Source organism: Arachis ipaensis, chromosome B09 (genome assembly GCF_000816755.2).
Source record: "Arachis ipaensis cultivar K30076 chromosome B09, Araip1.1, whole genome shotgun sequence".
Classification (NCBI taxonomy): Eukaryota; Viridiplantae; Streptophyta; class Magnoliopsida; order Fabales; family Fabaceae; genus Arachis; species Arachis ipaensis.
The window spans coordinates 24,560,101-24,578,155 of record NC_029793.2 but is presented as its reverse complement, the minus strand read 5'-3'; positions in this window follow the sequence as shown (position 1 = coordinate 24,578,155).

Here is an 18,055-nt window from a genome sequence, read left to right as displayed (position 1 = left end):
GAGAGAGGCATCAATCAATTAACAAGCAAAAATCATTGACAAGGAACTGTTTGTGCCTCTCAAAAATTAAGCAGTAGGACCCTCCGTTCTTTCACTATGTCTCTCTCTCTATATAACTTCTTCCAAACACTTCCCATTTCTGTTTCGCTCTTTTAATGTGTGTGGAAGGAACAAAACACAGGCCGCAAGAGAAAGAGCGACGGTTGTTGAAGAGAGCGAAACTCAATGATTCTAAGGAGTGTTGAGTTGTGTTCTATTATTAAGTGAGAAGCATGAGCGGAAGATGGCGGTGTTTGATTGTGCCTTTGTCACCGATTACAGTGGTGAGGCAACACACTCACTCTGACTTCCCAATACAAACAGAAATGGATGGAGAGAGAGAGAGAGAGGAATTGCACGGAATTTGGATTTGCATGGGAAAGGGGTGCACCAATTGAGTCCACTATGTATCTCGTGCGTGTTCCTTGTGACAAAACACTCTTTGAATTCCCATCCTCATTTTACTAACAGATTTTTGCCAGTTCGAAAGTTCGTCTGTCAACACTAGTGTCTATCTGGTCACCTGACTTTTCAGTTTTGAATTGATAACTATGCTCTATCACGTTGCTAATCATTTGCTCTTTCTCATTGTAGCCCCTAATTCATTCTTAAATTTTTATTTTTAATTTTAGGGTTTCTGTCGGTGCTATTATAAAATGTTAGTTTTGAATTAACTTATTTTTATAAAAAATAAATTATTTTTATTAAATTTTGAACACATTTAAATATATTTAAAAAAATGTCATAAAAGACTATTAACATATATTATTTAGAATATTTACCTATTTTGATTCTTAAAGAATTTCGGATCAGACACTTTAGTCTCCAATTAAAATTAATTACTCGATTAATGTCACTTGGCTAATAAACTAATACATATATAAAGAGTGAGTACAGTAATAATACACACATACATATACAAAGAGTGAGTACAGCAGTAATGCGCATATATTAGTGTAGTACAGATAGTTAGTGTATATAATCAATTATAAAAAGTATTTGTTATTATTTTGAATTATTATTTTATTTTAATTTATTGGTTAAATAATTTAAAGAATATTCCTATTTTATAACATCAATTATAAAAATTATTATTATATTATATATATTTTGCCCTCACTGAAAAAATTTTCTGGATCCGTCACTGGTAAGCACACTCTCATTCATAATCAAACACTCTCCTTTACTGTTCCTCACTATTTCAAGATTCTACTTCAAGATTCAAATCCTCTTGTTAAAGTTTGATTGATCTAATTAGAAAATTTAACTAGAAGTTGCTTAACTCAATCCTTTAGTCCTCGTAGAAACGATATTCACTTACCGTGGTATTACTTGGAGTAATTTAGTGTACTTACCAATATTCAAGCGTATCAAGTTTTTGGCTCATCACCTATATTAGTGGTCCTTATTTTTAATTCTTCCTTAAAAAATATTTTATTAAAAAATATTTTTTTAAAAAACTATTTTTATTTTTGTAAAAAAAAATTAGCAGACTTTTTAACAAGCTTCAGGCCAATCCAAAATGAATAACAAATTAAATTTAGTACTTTAAAAAAAATTTATAACAAACTGCAAATCAGACTCAAGTCAATCAATTACATGATAGACCAGACCTATTAAAAATAAAGCCTGTCCTATTTTTACCCTAATTAGGAGTTAGGAGTTAAGACTTAGGAACATAGCTCTTGAAATGTATTATTAGATGTGACACTTCAACATGAATTATTGTTTTGGGATTCTTGTTTATAATGGAAGTTAAAATATCAAATTCACTATTTCAACACAAATTGAAGTATTTTATAATTACTGATTTTTATATTGTTAATTATTCCAAATACGCCACACATATGCATTACCACTTTAGTAAACACTATATATGGTACAATAATATTACAAAATAATGTTTTTTTTTTAATGCTATGATTCAACCACTGACATGAACAGTAGCATTGGCTTGTGGAATGGAAGCTTTGTCTCTATTCAAAAATTTAAAAACTAACATTAACGAAAAAAGTATCGAGTAATTACTCAAAACAAATTTAAATACCAATTTGAGATTTTATTCTAGAATTTATTTCGGTTTAAAATACTCTGAAAATTTCTAATTGTTCTCAAATATTAATTTTTTATTAGAACTTTAAGTCTCAAAAATTTATAATGAAGAATTGATATTGGATAAAAAATTCAATTGAATTCATATAATTATAAAACTTTTAGTCAAATAGTCCTTATGCTTTCAATCAATTTTGTATAGCTTGAAAAACTTATTAATAAGTCTAATTTTGGAAAGAACAAAGAATATTTTTAAAGAATTAAAAAGAGAGAATTAGGAGTAATAAAGACTACTAATAAAGGTTAATTAAAAAGAAGGAGAAAATATACTAAAATTATTAATAAGGATAATAAATTTTATTTAAGAGAAAGGATCATATTAATTTTATTAAGTGATAATGTTATTTTTGGATGTCATATTCTCTTTTGACTTACATTTTACCTTTTTAAAATCAAAGTTCTCTGATGAGTTTGGAAAACTCTAATTTAATTTTGATGATGAACAAACATTATTAAAATATTTAAATTACAAAATTATTAATTTGACTTTCACATAACATATGTTAATTAATAATTTTGTGATGCAGGTTTTTAATTGGACCGGAAAATAAAAATGTTGCTAGCCCAAATTAAAACCAACAATCAGCCTTGCTACATGTTTTCTATTATGTGGCTGAATTGTTGTATTAATGGGCCAAGCTAAATGTTATTGCAACCAGGCCCATATTTAATTTTGATGAATGTTTTCCTATGCTTGATCCGTTCCAAAACTCATCAGGAAAGCAAATGTTGCAATTGGGCCAGAAATTTAATAATTATAGCAACCAAGCCCAATTCCATTTGAAGATGAGATTTCCTCATGCTTTGTCCGAATCCATGAAGCAAAGAAAAAGCCTCAATGCTTCCAACGGATTCCATTACACCTCTTGGAAGGATTTCAAAGCTAACTTAAGCATTGGGAATATAAGCAAATGAGAGAAGATTGATTTGACTAAAGGCATCATTGCTACACGCCAACTAAGGGAAGCAAAAACAAGCTATTTTCAATTAATTAGTTTAACCACTATGAATTGCTTTTTCTTCAGATTCTTTCTTCTCTCTCATCTCTTTCTCTCTTCGATTATTACACAGGAAATATTGGTAGCCATGGAAGCAAAAATGAGCTACCGAAAGGAAGAGAAAGCAAGCCTAAAGACCATCACAATGATGGCAAGAAAACATACTAAAATAAAAATGAGCTGTGGCTGAGATTGTCACCAATTTTGGATAGATTTGGTGAGGTAATCTTGGCTTCTCCATGCTCAAAAAGGAAGAATAAGATCACGGCCAGCCAGGGAGATTCTTGAAGCATGGCTTGTCTTTGATTCTGCTCAACCACCACAGGAAGTAGCTAGAGTGGCGAAGTGATGGTTGAGGCAGAGATTAAAGCAGATGAAGTCATTATCATCATGAAGCATCAAGGGCCAGAAATCCATCTTGGAGAGCAAGCCAAGGGTGGAGAGCTCGGATTGATGAAGGGTGATGATCAAGAAAGAACTAGAGGTATTTGCATGTTGGGTTTTGCATGGTTATCTTTTCTCTCTCTGTGTGGCCGAACCGGTTTCTTGAAGGAAGAAGAAGTTGGCTTGGTTTTTGGCTTCAAGTGTGGAGGCTTTTCTCTTCTATAAAAAGGGGGAACAGCCACTGGTTGGAGCAAAGAGTTAGAAGTAAGCAGTGAGAGTGCAAGGCACAGGATTCTCAGAGCTACCTAAGCTTACAGATTTTCTTCTCCTTCAATGTATTCTGTTTAGTATTTTTTTTGTTTAATTTTGTCATGTCTTGAGTCTCATGGAAAAAGGCAAACAGTGAGGTTTGTATGAAAAAGCCATAGAGCGGAAAAAGGTAGAGAGTGCAAAATTAAAAGAAAAAGCCATAGATGTCTTAGAGTTTCTTTGTTCATCTATGTTGTGTTTCATGATTCTGTGGGAATCCCCTTGTAAGTTGGGTTAGCACTTTACAGTTTGTAATCTGGAAAGATTATAGTGAAATTCCATCATGTTTGTGATGGAGACTGGATGTAGGCTGCACTGCACTTAGCAGCTGAACCAGGATATATCTGGGTGTAATCTCTCTTCTCTCCTACTCCATTTCTATTTTCTACTACACATGAGCAAAAATAAAAAATATCTCGTGCCAAGTGACGAGACAAAACGAAAAAGTCTCATGGCTAGGGACGAGCTAAAAAAACAGAAAAGTCTCCTCTAAATCCAGCAAGTGTTAGCAAGAAAAAAGGGACTAAGATTCAACCCCCCCTTCTCTTAGCCACTGAAACCATCAATTGGTATCAGAGCTTGGTCTCAAAGAGATCAAGCTTTGCAGCTTGGAGTAAAGATCCTCATGGCAGAGAACAGTGGCATAAATGTGGTGTCCTATAATCTGACTGAAGGTCAATCAAGCAACAGACCTCCTCTTTTCAATGGGAAAAATTATACCTATTGGAAGGAGAGGATGAAGATATTTGTACAAGCAGTGGATTACAGACTTTGGAAGATTATCCTGGAAGGGCCTCAATTTCCAACTACCACAAGTGCAGAAGGAGTAGTCTCTCTCAAACCAGAAACAAGATGGACCGAAGAAGATATGAAGAAAATAGAGTTAATTGCCAAGTCAGTAAACCTGCTCAACTGTGCTATCAGCTTTGAGGAGTACCGACGAGTATTACGATGCACAACGGCAAAGGAAATCTGGGACAAGCTACAAATCACTCATGAAGGAACCACCATTGTTAAGAAAACTTGGACAGACATGTTGAACAGAGAATATGAAATGTTTGCAATGAAGGAAGGAGAGTCCATTGATGAACTGTTCGAACGGTTCAACACCATCATTGTTGGCTTAGATGCTCTGGGAATTACACATTCAGAATCTGTGCTAGTGAGAAGAGTGTTGAGATGTCTTACAAAAGAGTGGGAAACAAAAGCTTTAATTATTTCTGAGAGCAGTAGCTTAGATTCCATGACAGTTGATGATTTGAGAGGAAATCTTCTTGCTTTTGAAAACACCTATTTGAAAAAAAGATTCAAAAAAGAAAGGAATAGCTTTTTCTTCTGTGACTAACCCTCTGGATGATGAATCCAGTGATAACTCTTCTGAAAATGAGTTTGTGTTGTTTGCAAAAAAATTTAGGAAAATGGTGAAGCTCAAAGGCAAAGGCAGCAGCTCAAGGAAGATGAAGAAAGACTTAGCAAAGTAACCTGTTACAATTGCAAGGAAATGGGGCACTTCAAATCTGATTGTCCCAAGTTAAAGAAGGAGGAAAAGCCGAAAAGAGTAAAGAAGAAGGGACTAATGGCCTCATGGGAAGACTTGGAGAATGACTCAGATGATGATGATGAAGAAACCGAGACCAAGTCACAACCATATCTCATGGCAGATCACATAGATCAGGTAGTCTTTCATAACCCTAACACTGAAGATCTTCATCTTATGATAGACCACCTTTCTGAAAAAATAAGATATTTTCTGCTGGAAAATCAAGAGCTTGAACAACAAATCACCATTCTTAAAGCTGAAAATAGTTTTCTTAAAGAGAAAGTAAGAGAGGCCGAAACTGCTTGTGACCTTGTTGAGGAAAATAAGCAGTTAAGAGCCCAAATTAAGAGTTGTGAAAGTAATCATTCTGTTCTTGCATATGTAGATTATTTTAAGCAAAATGAAGAGTTTCTTAAAGAGGTTAAAAGGCTTAAGGAAGACTTAGCGAAATTCACCCAAAGTTCTGAAAATTTGAATCAAATTTTGGCTAGTCAAAAACCTCTTTATGACAAGGCTGGGTTGGGGTTTTATAAATATGAAAAATCTCATTTTAAAAACATTGCCTCATCTTCAAATGATACAAGGTATCAAGACCCCACCTACTTTAACAAAACAGCAACTCCAAGATTTTGTAGGCTATGCAAACGAAATGGACACTTTCCTATTCAATGTTTCTTTGGTGAAAGAATGATTGGTGATAAAGTTTGTAAAGTTGTTTTTGATTACAATGGCTTAGGACATAGGAGATGGTTTAACGTGAAAGGATCCAAGAAAATTTGGATACCTAAGGTCACTTAAGCTTGTTTTGTAGGTGTGCCTAGCATCCAAACGGAAAGAAAATATGTGGTATATGGACAGCGGATGTTCTAGGCATATGACCGGGAAGACAACCTTCTTCATAAAACTTGATGAATATGATGGAGGTCTTGTCACTTTTGGTGATGATGCAAAAGGAAAAATAGTGGTTGTTGGGAAAGTTGGTAAAAATTTTTCTTCTTGTATAAATGATGTTCTCCTTGTACATGGTTTGAAACATAATTTGCTTAGTGTTAGTCAATTGTGTGATTTGGGTTTTGAAGTTGTTTTTAAGAAGTTTGTTTGTTTGGTTGTTTGTGAGAAAACTGGGGATATTTTATTTGAAGCTAAAAGGTGTAACAATGTGTATGGATTAACTCTTGGGGATTTAAAGGAACAAAATATAACATGCTTTACATCTCTTGAATCTGAAAAATGGCTTTGGCATAGAAAGTTGGGTCATGCTAGCATGTACCAAATTTCTAAGCTAGTCAAAAAGAATTTGGTTAGAGGAATTCCAAACATCAAGTTTGATAAGGATCTTACTTGTGATGCTTGCCAATTGGGCAAACAAGTAAAATTCTCTTTTAAATTAAAAGATGGAATCTCAACCAAAAGGCCATTGGAGATGTTACATATTGATCTTTTTGGTCCTACTAGAACTCAAAGTTTAGGAGGTAAACACTATGGTCTTGTGGTGGTAGATGATTACTCTTGATTTGGTTGGGTACTTTTCCTTGCTCAAAAGAATGATGCTTTTCAAGCCTTTTCCACTCTTTGCAAGAAAATTCAAAATGAAAAGGATTTGAAAATTGCCCATTTGAGAAGTGATCATGGAAGGGAATTTGAAAATCAAGATTTTGAAAAATTCTGTGATGACTTAGGAATTTCTCATAATTTTTCATGTCCTAGAACCCCCAACAAAATGGGGTGGTTGAAAGAAGAAATAGAAGTCTTCAAGAGATGACTAGGGCTATGCTATGTGAGAATGAGATTCCTAAATTTTTGTGGGCTGAAGCTGTGAACACAGCATGTTATATTTTGAATAGAACAATCATTAGAAAATGGTTAAAGAAAATCCCTTATGAGCTATGGAAAGGAACCCCTCCAAATCTTAAGTACTTTCATATTTTTGGATGCAAATGTTTTAATAAAGAAAATCTTGGAAAGTTTGATCCAAAATCCTATGAAGGAATGTTTGTTGGATATTCCACCACAAGTAAGGCCTATAGAGTTTATCTTAAAGAGCATAGAACCATAGAGGAATCCATACATGTTACTTTTTGTGATTCTAACTTAATTCCCAGTATTGTGAAGGATATTGATTCAGATTGTGAAGAGGCTGGAACAAATAAAGAAAATCCTAAATCTGTGCAAAGTGAAGAATCTGTCAACCCGGTTTTGTCTCGTCAGATTGGAGGAGACATTTCCATTTTGGCTCCTGAGCAGGCACGAGCAACTGAAACAGTGAGACCACCAGAAGATCATCAAAGCTCTACACCTGTCCGAAAGCCTAGAGAATGGAAGTCTATGAGGGGATATCCTCATGACTTCATCATTGGTGATCCCTCTCATGGTGTAACAACAAGATCATCCACCAAAAGGCAAGCCGAACCTAGCAATCTTGCTCTCTTGTCACAAATAGAGCCCAACAATGTCAAACAAGCTCTTGAGGATCCATCATGGGTTAAAGCAATGCAAGAGGAGCTTGCTTAATTTGACAAGAATGAGGTTTGGACACTAGTACCTCATCCGGATGGTAAGAAAGTTACCGGTACTAAGTGGGTATTTAAAAGTAAACTTGGTGAGGATGGACAAGTTGTTCGTAACAAGGCTAGATTAGTGGCCCAAGGTTATGATCAAGAAGAGGGTATAGATTTTGATGAATCTTTTGCTCCGGTAGCTAGAATGGAAGCAATTAGATTGCTTCTTGCCTATGTCGCCCACAAAGGTTTCAAAATGTTTCAAATGGATGTTAAGTGTGCTTTCCTTAATGGCTTTATTGATAGAGAAGTGTATGTGGCACAACCCCCCGGTTTTGAACAAAAAGAGTTTCCAAATCATGTTTTCAAGTTAACTAAGGCTCTTTATGGTCTTAGACAAGCTCCAAGAGCTTGGTATGAAAGGCTTAGTGCCTTATTGTTGGAAAATCAATTTCAAAGGGGTACCACCGACACTACTTTATTTATTAAAGCATCTAATGATGACATACTTCTTGTTCAAGTTTATGTTGATGATATTGTATTTGGATCGGCCAACATTTCCTTATGTGAAGAGTTTGGAAAACTCATGACTAGTGAGTTTGAAATGAATTTAATGGAAGAGCTTACTTTCTTTCTTGGCCTCCAAATTAAACAAACTCCTAGTGGTACTTTTATTTACTAAGGAAAGTATGCAAAAGAACTTATTAAAAAGTTTGGCCTAGAAAATTCCAAAGCAATGGGTACACCAATGCATCCCAACACAAAACTTGAAAAGGATGATGATGGTCAAGATGTGGATGAAACAAGGTATAGGAGAATGATAGGTTCACTCATGTACCTTACCTCCTCTAGACCGGACATTGTCCAAAGTGTGGGTGTATGTTCAAGGTTCCAATCTCACCCAAAAGAATCCCATCTCACGGCTGTTAAGCGCATCATTAGATATATTAAGGGAACTTGTGATTATGGATTATGGTATCCTAAATCTGATGACTTTTGTGCAGTAGGTTTTTGTGATGCAGATTTTGCGGGAGATAGAGTGGATAGACGAAGCACATCCGGCATGTGTTGCTTCCTTGGAAGCTCACTCAATATGTGATCAAGCAAAAAGCAAGCCACAGTGGCTTTATCCACAGCTGAAGCAGAATATATTTCCGCATCTGCATGTTGCACTCAATTAATTTGGTTAAAAACACAATTAGAAGATTACAAATTAAAAATCAATAGTATACCCTTATTTTGTGATAATATGAGTGCTATAAACATCTCAAAAAATCTTGTTCTGCACTCAAGAACAAAGCACATTGAAATTAAATATCATTTCATTAGAGAACATGTGCAAAAGGAAACTATTGATATTCAATTTGTAAAATCTGAAGACCAAATTGCTGATATTTTTACAAAACCACTCTGTGAAGACAGATTCTGTACCTTGAGAAAGAGTTTGGGAATGTTTGATTTAAGTTTCATTGAAAATTTGTGAATTTTTAACTCTGTTTAGTTTTGTCTCGTAGGTTTGGACGAGATAAAAATGCAGGCTTGATGGAGGAGCTATGATCAAGGGGGAGGCAACGCAGATTTAAATTTTCATGGGGCCCACCCAATAATTCCTGACCCCACCATGGCAGTTTAGTTAGTTATTCTTTCTTTGAAAAATAAAATCACAAAATCCCTTGGATTGTCTTTTCAAATCTTGTTGGAAGAAGCATGTTGTCAAATCATATCTTTTCTTTCCAACTAATCCCTTGATTCAAGGAAAACTCCCTTTTTATCACTTTTTGAAACTTCCATTTGGTTAATAACCGCGCCATTATGGTCAATAACTTCCCCATCATCTCTCTCCAATCCTCATTTATTGCACCACTAACCTCCTTCCACCTTCACTCTCTTTCGGCACTCACCTCTTCATATTCAACCTCTCCATTTCTCCTACCATGAAAAAGAAAACTGCACTTAGGAGAAGTAGCCGAACCCCCATTCCAAAAAACCCACCTTTTTCATCACCTCCAACCCATACACATATCCATCTCCATTCTACATCATCTTCTACTCATTCCCCTCCTTCCAAAAGGACCGAAACCATGCGCCGTAAGGTTGTTGCCAAGAAAACGTTAGGGAGAGGCAAATCTGGAAAGGCCAAGGAACCAAGTGTTGAAGAGGAAGAAGACGAGTCACATACCTCGCTCCCTCAATCATCACCAAAAAGATCCACCCCACATGCAAGAAGCTCTCAAAAGAGGCAGAAAAGCTTTGTGTTGAATGATACAAAGGAACCTGCGAATTTGGAGTCACTCGAATTCAAGAACAAGTTTCACAAACCTCATTCCCATTTTGATCCCTCTAGGTTCTACTCATGTGCGTTCTATGAATTTCACAAAGAGGTCTTGCTGAAACGACATCTCTACCCCTCTTACTTGGTGAATCTTGAAAATCTGGCCACCAAAGGAATCAACTTTTCCTCTCTGTTTGATGCTCTGAAATGGACCCCTCTGGTTCATATTCAGAAACTGGTTTACCCGGGGCTGGTCCGGGAATTCTATGCAAACATGCGTTTGATTGATGGCTCAACCCATTCTTACGTCAAGCGTGTTTACATCACTCTCAATCCTCAAACTATAGGTGCTGCTCTTGGGTATGAAGATGAAGGACCAAAAGTTTACATGATTGATAAATGGGATGATCAAGTAGGAGTCACACAACAAGCTGTCTTGCAACACATCTGTGCAAACCTTTCTGGACTAGATGGATTAATCCCAACTCACAAAGCACTCGACCTGGAGAACTCTCTATTGCACCGTATCATCACTCATATCCTCACTCCTCAAAGTGGTTCTCACTATAGAGTAACAGTTTCTGATTCTATTATCCTATTTGCTCTCATTACTTCTACCCCAATTTCATTTGCTTATATTATGATACGTCATATGTGGGAAGCAGTAAAGAGTACTAAAAAGGCTAATCTTCCATATGGCATGTTTCTCACATGTATATTTGAGTACTTTAAGGTTGATTTGTCTAATGAATCTGTTGAGAACAAGATTTTCATGATTAAAGGAGGAGGAGTTTCGGGCAAGAAAGGCAAGCGGTCTGTTCCCTCTGAACCATCTCTCAGCGATCTGGAGAGCCATCCTGAACCCTCAGATGTCACTCAATCAATCCGGGAAGTTCTCAAAGAGTTTCGCAACATGGCCAAGCTAATGCGTAAATCTCACAAGGCTGCCCGGAAATTGGAATATGAACAGGAAAGGGCTTGGAAGAAATGTCACGAAAGAGTTGGTTTCATGATTAAAAACTTTGATGATGACATGGGGACAGGGGATTACGAAGATGATTCCAGTTCAGAGTTTAATCTTTCTGATGATTAATGACTGTTTCTTTACTTTTACTTGATATTGGCTCCATTAGGCTCAATCTGTTTTTTGTAGGAACATGACTTGATACTCACTGCTCTATGATACTTTGATACACTCCTGTTACTTTATTATGGATACTTTGTTATGTTGTTCATATTTTGTGCAGGTGCCCCTTGATGCCAAAAGGGGGAGGAAAATTAGTTTCCAAAATTGAAATTGAAACTAATGAAACAGGGGAGGATTTGATGAAACAGGGGATGAAATTTTCAAATTGAAAATTCATGATCTCCTTTGTTTAAAGAACGCATGTTATTGCATTTGTTTCACTATGGTTACTGCTGTTGGAAATGCACTTGGCATTTGGTTTATGATGATGTTTGACAATATGTTTGTATTGATCATATGAATGCCTGATTGTTGATCTTGATGAACATGCTTGTATTGAAATAGGAATAGTCTTATTCATCTTGGTAAACTTGTTGGTTTGAAAACTTATATTTGGCAGTTCCTTTAAATTGTGATATCTAACAGCTGCCATGTTTTGATGTGATCATATGTGATTCAAAAATATTTTCCTTACTTGAATAATATAGCTCTGATATCTTGACTGGAAAATATTTGAAATTTTTGAACCACTTTGTTTTGTGGTATTGTTTGAGCAGTAAATCAGTTTATGATATCAAATGAGTTTTGATTATTAATTAAAACTGCTCATAAATCAAGCATTTAGCATCATATAACATGCTAAATAACATTGTTCTTGAAGTTTGATTAAAATGTTACAGGTTAGTGCTTCCCTTGGTAACAATGGTATATATTAAGGGGGAGCCATGTGACATTTAGAAATGGGGAGAAATTCAATCTTCAAAGGGAGTACTCATACTCAATTTTTTCAAATTTCTTTCCATTTCAATTTTAATAATGTTTGTCATCAAGGGGAGATTGATGAGTTTGGAAAACTCTAATTTAATTTTGATGATGAACAAACATTATTAAAATATTTAAATTACAAAATTATTAATTTGACTTTCACATAACATATGTTAATTAATAATTTTGTGATGCAGGTTTTTAATTGGGCCGGAAAATAAAAATGTTGCTAGCCCAAATTAAAACCAACAATCAGCCTTGCTACATGTTTCCTATTATGTGGCTGAATTGTTGTATTAATGGGCCAAGCTAAATGTTATTGCAACCAAGCCCATATTTAATTTTGATGAATGTTTTCCTATGCTTGATCCGTTCCAAAACTCATCAGGAAAGCAAATGTTGCAATTGGGCCAGAAATTTAATAATTATAGCAACCAAGCCCAATTCTATTTGAAGATGAGATTTCCTCATGCTTTGTCCGAATCCATGAAGCAAAGAAAAAGCCTCAATGCTTCCAACGAATTCCATTACACCTCTTGGAAGGATTTCAAAGCTAACTTAAGCATTGGGAATATAAGCAAGTGAGAGAATATTGATTTGACTAAAGGCATCATTGCTACACGCCAACTAAGGGAAGCAAAAGCAAGCTATTTTCAATTAATTAGTTTAACCACTATGAATTGCTTTTTCTTCAGATTCTTTCTTCTCTCTCATCTCTTTCTCTCTTCGGTTATTACACAGGAAACATTGGTAGCCATGGAAGCAAAAATGAGCTACCGAAAGGAAGAGAAAGCAAGCCTAAAGACCATCACAATGATGGCAAGAAAACATACTAAAATAAAAATGAGCTGTGGCTGAGATTGTCACCAATTTTGGATAGATTTGGTGAGGTAATCTTGGCTTCTCCATGCTCAAAAAGGAAGAAGAAGATCACGGCCAGTCAGGGAGATTCTTGAAGCATGGCTTGTCTTTGATTCTACTCAACCACCACAGGAAGTAGCTAGAGTGGCGAAGTGATGGTTGAGGTAGAGATTAAAGCAGATGAAGTCATTATCATCATGAAGCATCAAGGGCCAGAAATCCATCTTGGAGAGCAAGCCAAGGATGGAGAGCTCGGATTGATGAAGGGTGATGATCAAGAAAGAACTAGAGGTATTTGCATGTTGGGTTTTGCATGGTTATCTCTTCTCTCTCTGTGTGGCCGAACCGGTTTCTTGAAGGAAGAAAAAATTGGCTTGGATTTTTGGCTTCAAGTGTGAAGGCTTCTCTCTTCTATAAAAAGGGGGAACAGCCACTGGTTGGAGCAAGGAGTTAGAAGTAAGCAGTGAGAGTGCAAGGCACAGGATTCTCAGAGCTACCTAAGCTTACAGATTTTCTTCTCCTTCAATGTATTCTGTTTAGTATTTTTCTGTTTAATTTTGCCATGTCTTGAGTCTCATGGAAAAAGGCAAACAGTGAGGTTTATATGAAAAAGCCATAGAGCGGAAAAAGGCAGAGAGTGCAGAATTAAAAGAAAAAGCCATAGATGTCTTAGAGTTCCTTTGCTCATCTATGTTGTGTTTCATGATTCTGTGGGAATCCCCTTGTAAGTTGGGTTAGCACTTTACAGTTTGTAATCTGGAAAGATTATAGTGAAATTCCATCATGTTTGTGATGGAGACTGGATGTAGGCTGCACTGCACTTAGCAGCTGAACCAGGATATATCTGGGTGTAATCTCTCTTCTCTCCTACTCCATTTCTGTTTTCTACTACACAGGAGCAAAAACCAAAAATGTCTCGTGCCAAGTGACGAGACAAAACGAAAAAGTCTCGTGGCTAGGGACGAGCTAAAAAAACAGAAAAGTCTCCTCTAAATCCAGCAAGTGTTAGCAAGAAAAAGGGGGCTAAGATTCAATCTCCCATTCTCTTAGCCACTGAAACCATCATTCTCAAATTTACAGTAGCACTATCTATCATAGTTGGTGGCGACTTCGAATTGAAAAAGTCAAATCGTGGCTTAGGAACTGTCGAAGGAAGTGTGCTGAATGTGACGATTTAAACGAAATTAAAGTGATGATTACCAAGAAAAATTCTGTCCGTGACAAAAAAAATATGTTGATAAATTATCGTAAAAAAATTGTCGAAAATTCTGACAATTTTTAGTAAAATTGGGGACCATTACCGAAAAAAAATTATGTCGATAATGAAAAAAATCTGTCAGTAAATTATCGATAGAATAAATCTGTCAGTAAATAATTTCTGATAAAATTTCTATAGAAGGACAAAATACATTGATAAAAGAGACCAAATTTATCTATAAATTTATATATAATAAACAATTTTCTGATTGTGAACGTCAAAGGTTAAGGTTGAGTAACGTTTGACGCCGAAGTTGAAAATGAGTGCAGAATCGTAATTCCCGCTCAATTGAAGGTTGTTGGAGATAAACAAACGCTACTAAAAAACGGAGATGTCATAATTATCTTCAATTGCAAGTTTGAGGCGGTGGAGTGTAGTGGAGTTAGGGTTTATGTCCAATAGTAAGGTTCTCTGATTATCGGATGGCACCAGGGGTAAAGTTAGAATTTATGTTTGGATTTTGGAAGGACTCGACATAAAAAACATAACTAGATAAGAGGACAAAAAATAAAATTAAGGGGTGTAAAACATAAAAATAATAAACTTTACGCAAAATTGAACGAGAAAAGATGATCATGGGACTATGTATATAAGCTTTCCCCAATTGATGAGATTGTAGAATCTCCTTGTTACAACTCTTTGATACCCAAGGAACTAATTAAGATAGGTTTTAGGGAAGAAAAAAGTTTGGGAACTAAAATAATTTATAGTTAGTAAAAAAAAAATTTAATTTGATTTTACTTATATAACTTATTTATATTTTAATTTTTTATGTCACTCTCTTACCAACCTGGAAATCTGTCAGACCAGCAGTCCCTTCCGCATCTCTAGCTCCGAATCCAACAGAGTGACCAGAAACCCCCTCCTGCCTCATGGCATCCAAGTCCAAAGAGGAAAAATGTAGTGGATACTGCTGTGTGCCAGAGCTAGAACCACCTGCCGCCAATGCAGGCTCACTCGCTCCAATATCATCGCCGCTGTCATCATCAATCATATCCGGCTCGACGTCATCCTCCTCTCCTTCCCCCAAAAATCCATCTCCAACGCCAAGCGGTGCAACGCCCGGTAAAGCGTTCGGCGCAATGTCAAATGATCCTACCTCGTCCCCTCCGCTGCCATTCAGATCAGCAGCAAAGGACGGGGATGCGACGGGTTGGACCGTTGGCTCGTACACAGGGACGGAGGAAGAAGCAACGGCAGGCCGGGAACTAGAACCGGCTGCCGTGGCTAAAGTGGTGGTATTCCGGTTCGAACCCCCTGAGCTGGATACCACATCAACAAGCTTTGCCAACAATTATGGTGTCCTGACCTCCGGAAACTGCCACCGACAAAGAAACATGACTTGCAAGTCCTCATCACTACCAATCGTGAAACAATCATACTTCACGGTATCCTGGAGGACCGTGATTGGAATGCGATAGAAAAACTTCTTAACCCGCTTCGCACCTTCCAGACCGAGTTTCATCAGCACAGATCTAACAAGGTCATCATAGCTCGTCCTAGGACTAACGACAATACAGAGAGGATCCTTATCTGTGAACTTCACACCGGAACGAGTTTTTCTCTTAATGGATCCTCTGTGGTGAACCAAAACAACAAAACTCTCCTCACTAGCCATCTTACTCCCTCTAATGAGACCACTCACGTTTAGAAACATATATATAGGCTTCTGTCTCTAGGGCTGGAAGTGAGTCAAGCCAGCTCATGAGCCAGCTCGAGCTCGGCTCGTTAATAGCTCGATAAGCTAAGCTCGTGAGCTGGTGAGCCAAGCTTGAGCCTGGAATTGAGCTCATAAATTAAATGAGCCGAGCTTGTTGTCATTAATTTTAATTAATTTTTTTATAATCACTAATTTATTATCTCACTTACATAATATTTGTTTTATGTTTTCAAAGTGGAATAATAATTTATTCTGATTTTTTAACACAAATATTTTCAAATTTTATCATAATTGGATTTAAAAAATATGAAATACTTAAATTAATTTATTCAATTGACAAATTTACTCATAATATCCATACGTTTATACACATAACATCCATAATTTTATATTAATAACATCCATAATTTTATACTCATAATATTCATAATTTTATACATATGATGTTCATAATTAATAAATTTTTACAATTAATATTACCAAATTTTAAACTATGTGTCTTATTGTATTTTTCAAATTATTATCTAATATGTACACTAGTTGTCATAATTTTAATTATTTTAATATTTTTTATTTAATATTCATATGTATATTTTTTTATTTATTTTAATATAATGAGTTGATAATTATTTTTAATAATTTATTTTTTAATTTTTTGTTTATATTTTATTTTCTACTTTACTTTCTAATAGTTTATATGTAAAATATGAGTTGTATAGTAGTAGTTGTTAAAAATTTTTAATTTTACATCCATAATTTTATATGTATAACATCTATAATTTTAAGGGATAAGTATTGTTTTGGTTCCTAACGTTTAGGGTCGGAATCAAATTTGTCCCCAATGTTATTTTGGATTTAAAATCATCCCCAACGTTTTATTCGGTATTAAAATCGTTTTTTTGGACGATTTTACCCTTGGGTATATCACAAGAGAGAGAGAGAGAAGCAAGCTCTTCTTCGTTCTTCACTTCTTCTCACTCACATCCAGAGAAGAGAGAAGCAGAAACTCAGAGCAGAGACTCAGAGAGAGAGAAGGAGAGAAGAAAGTCTCGCCGTCGCCGTCGTGGTCGCGGACGCCGACGCCGACGCCCTCCCCCTCGACCTCGCCTCACCTTGCCTCACCGCACCTAGCCCTCGCCCTCGCCTCTTGTTCCTCGTCGTCGTCGGAGAGGTGGTGGTGGTAGTCGTCGTGTTCCTCGCATTTCTAACATCACTGCCGCGCCTCCCTTCCCCTTCCCTCCCTACTCTCCGCTATCCAGATTCACTGCCACCACCACCATGCAGCTCTACCGTCACTACCATTATAGGTAAGTTAAGATTCAAGTTCCTAATTTCTGTTCTATTTCATCATAATCCCTAATTTTCAAATTCATCACAAACTCTGCAGTAGTTTTTGTCGAGGCTGGAGGAGGTCATCGCCGAGTTGCTCCCCTCCCTACGTCGCTGCTGCTACTGCAACCACCTTCTCTAATCTTTGTTCTTGTTTTTGTTATGTTCTTGTTTCTAGATTGCTGTTGCTTTTTTCATTTTCTGTTTTTATTATTTTTAAAATCTGAATATGTTATTGTTGTTGTGGTTGTTATTGTTGTTGTTGTTGTTGTTGTTGTTAGATTTGAAGCTTATTTTTGTTCTGTTGTTGTTTCTGGATTGCTTCTGGATGCTGTTATTTTTTTCATTTTTTTGTTTTTGTTTTTAAATCTGAATCTGTTGTTGTTGGATTTGAGAATTTGATGTTGTTTATCAGAATTTCTAATTTCCTAATTTTTGTTCTTGTTTTTGTTCATCACAATCTTGAGTTTTGTTAATTGTATTTAAAGATTTGTAATTTTAAATTTTGTTAATAGAAGAAGAAGGATTTGTAGTTTGAATTTTGCTAATAGAAGAAGGAGAAGAATAAGAGGAGGAGGAGGAGTGAACGAGTGGAAAAGGGGCATTTTTGTCATTTAAAAAAATTATTAAAAAAGACGACTTTAATACCGTTTTAAAATGTTGGAGACGATTTTAAATCTAAAATAATATTAGGGACGAATTTGACTCCGACCCTAAACGTTAGGGAGAAAAACAATACTTATCCCTAATTTTAAACACATAATATCTATAATTAATGAATTAGTGTTAATTTATTATTTATTATTTTATCTTGTAGGTTAAAAACTAATACTTTGGATGTTTT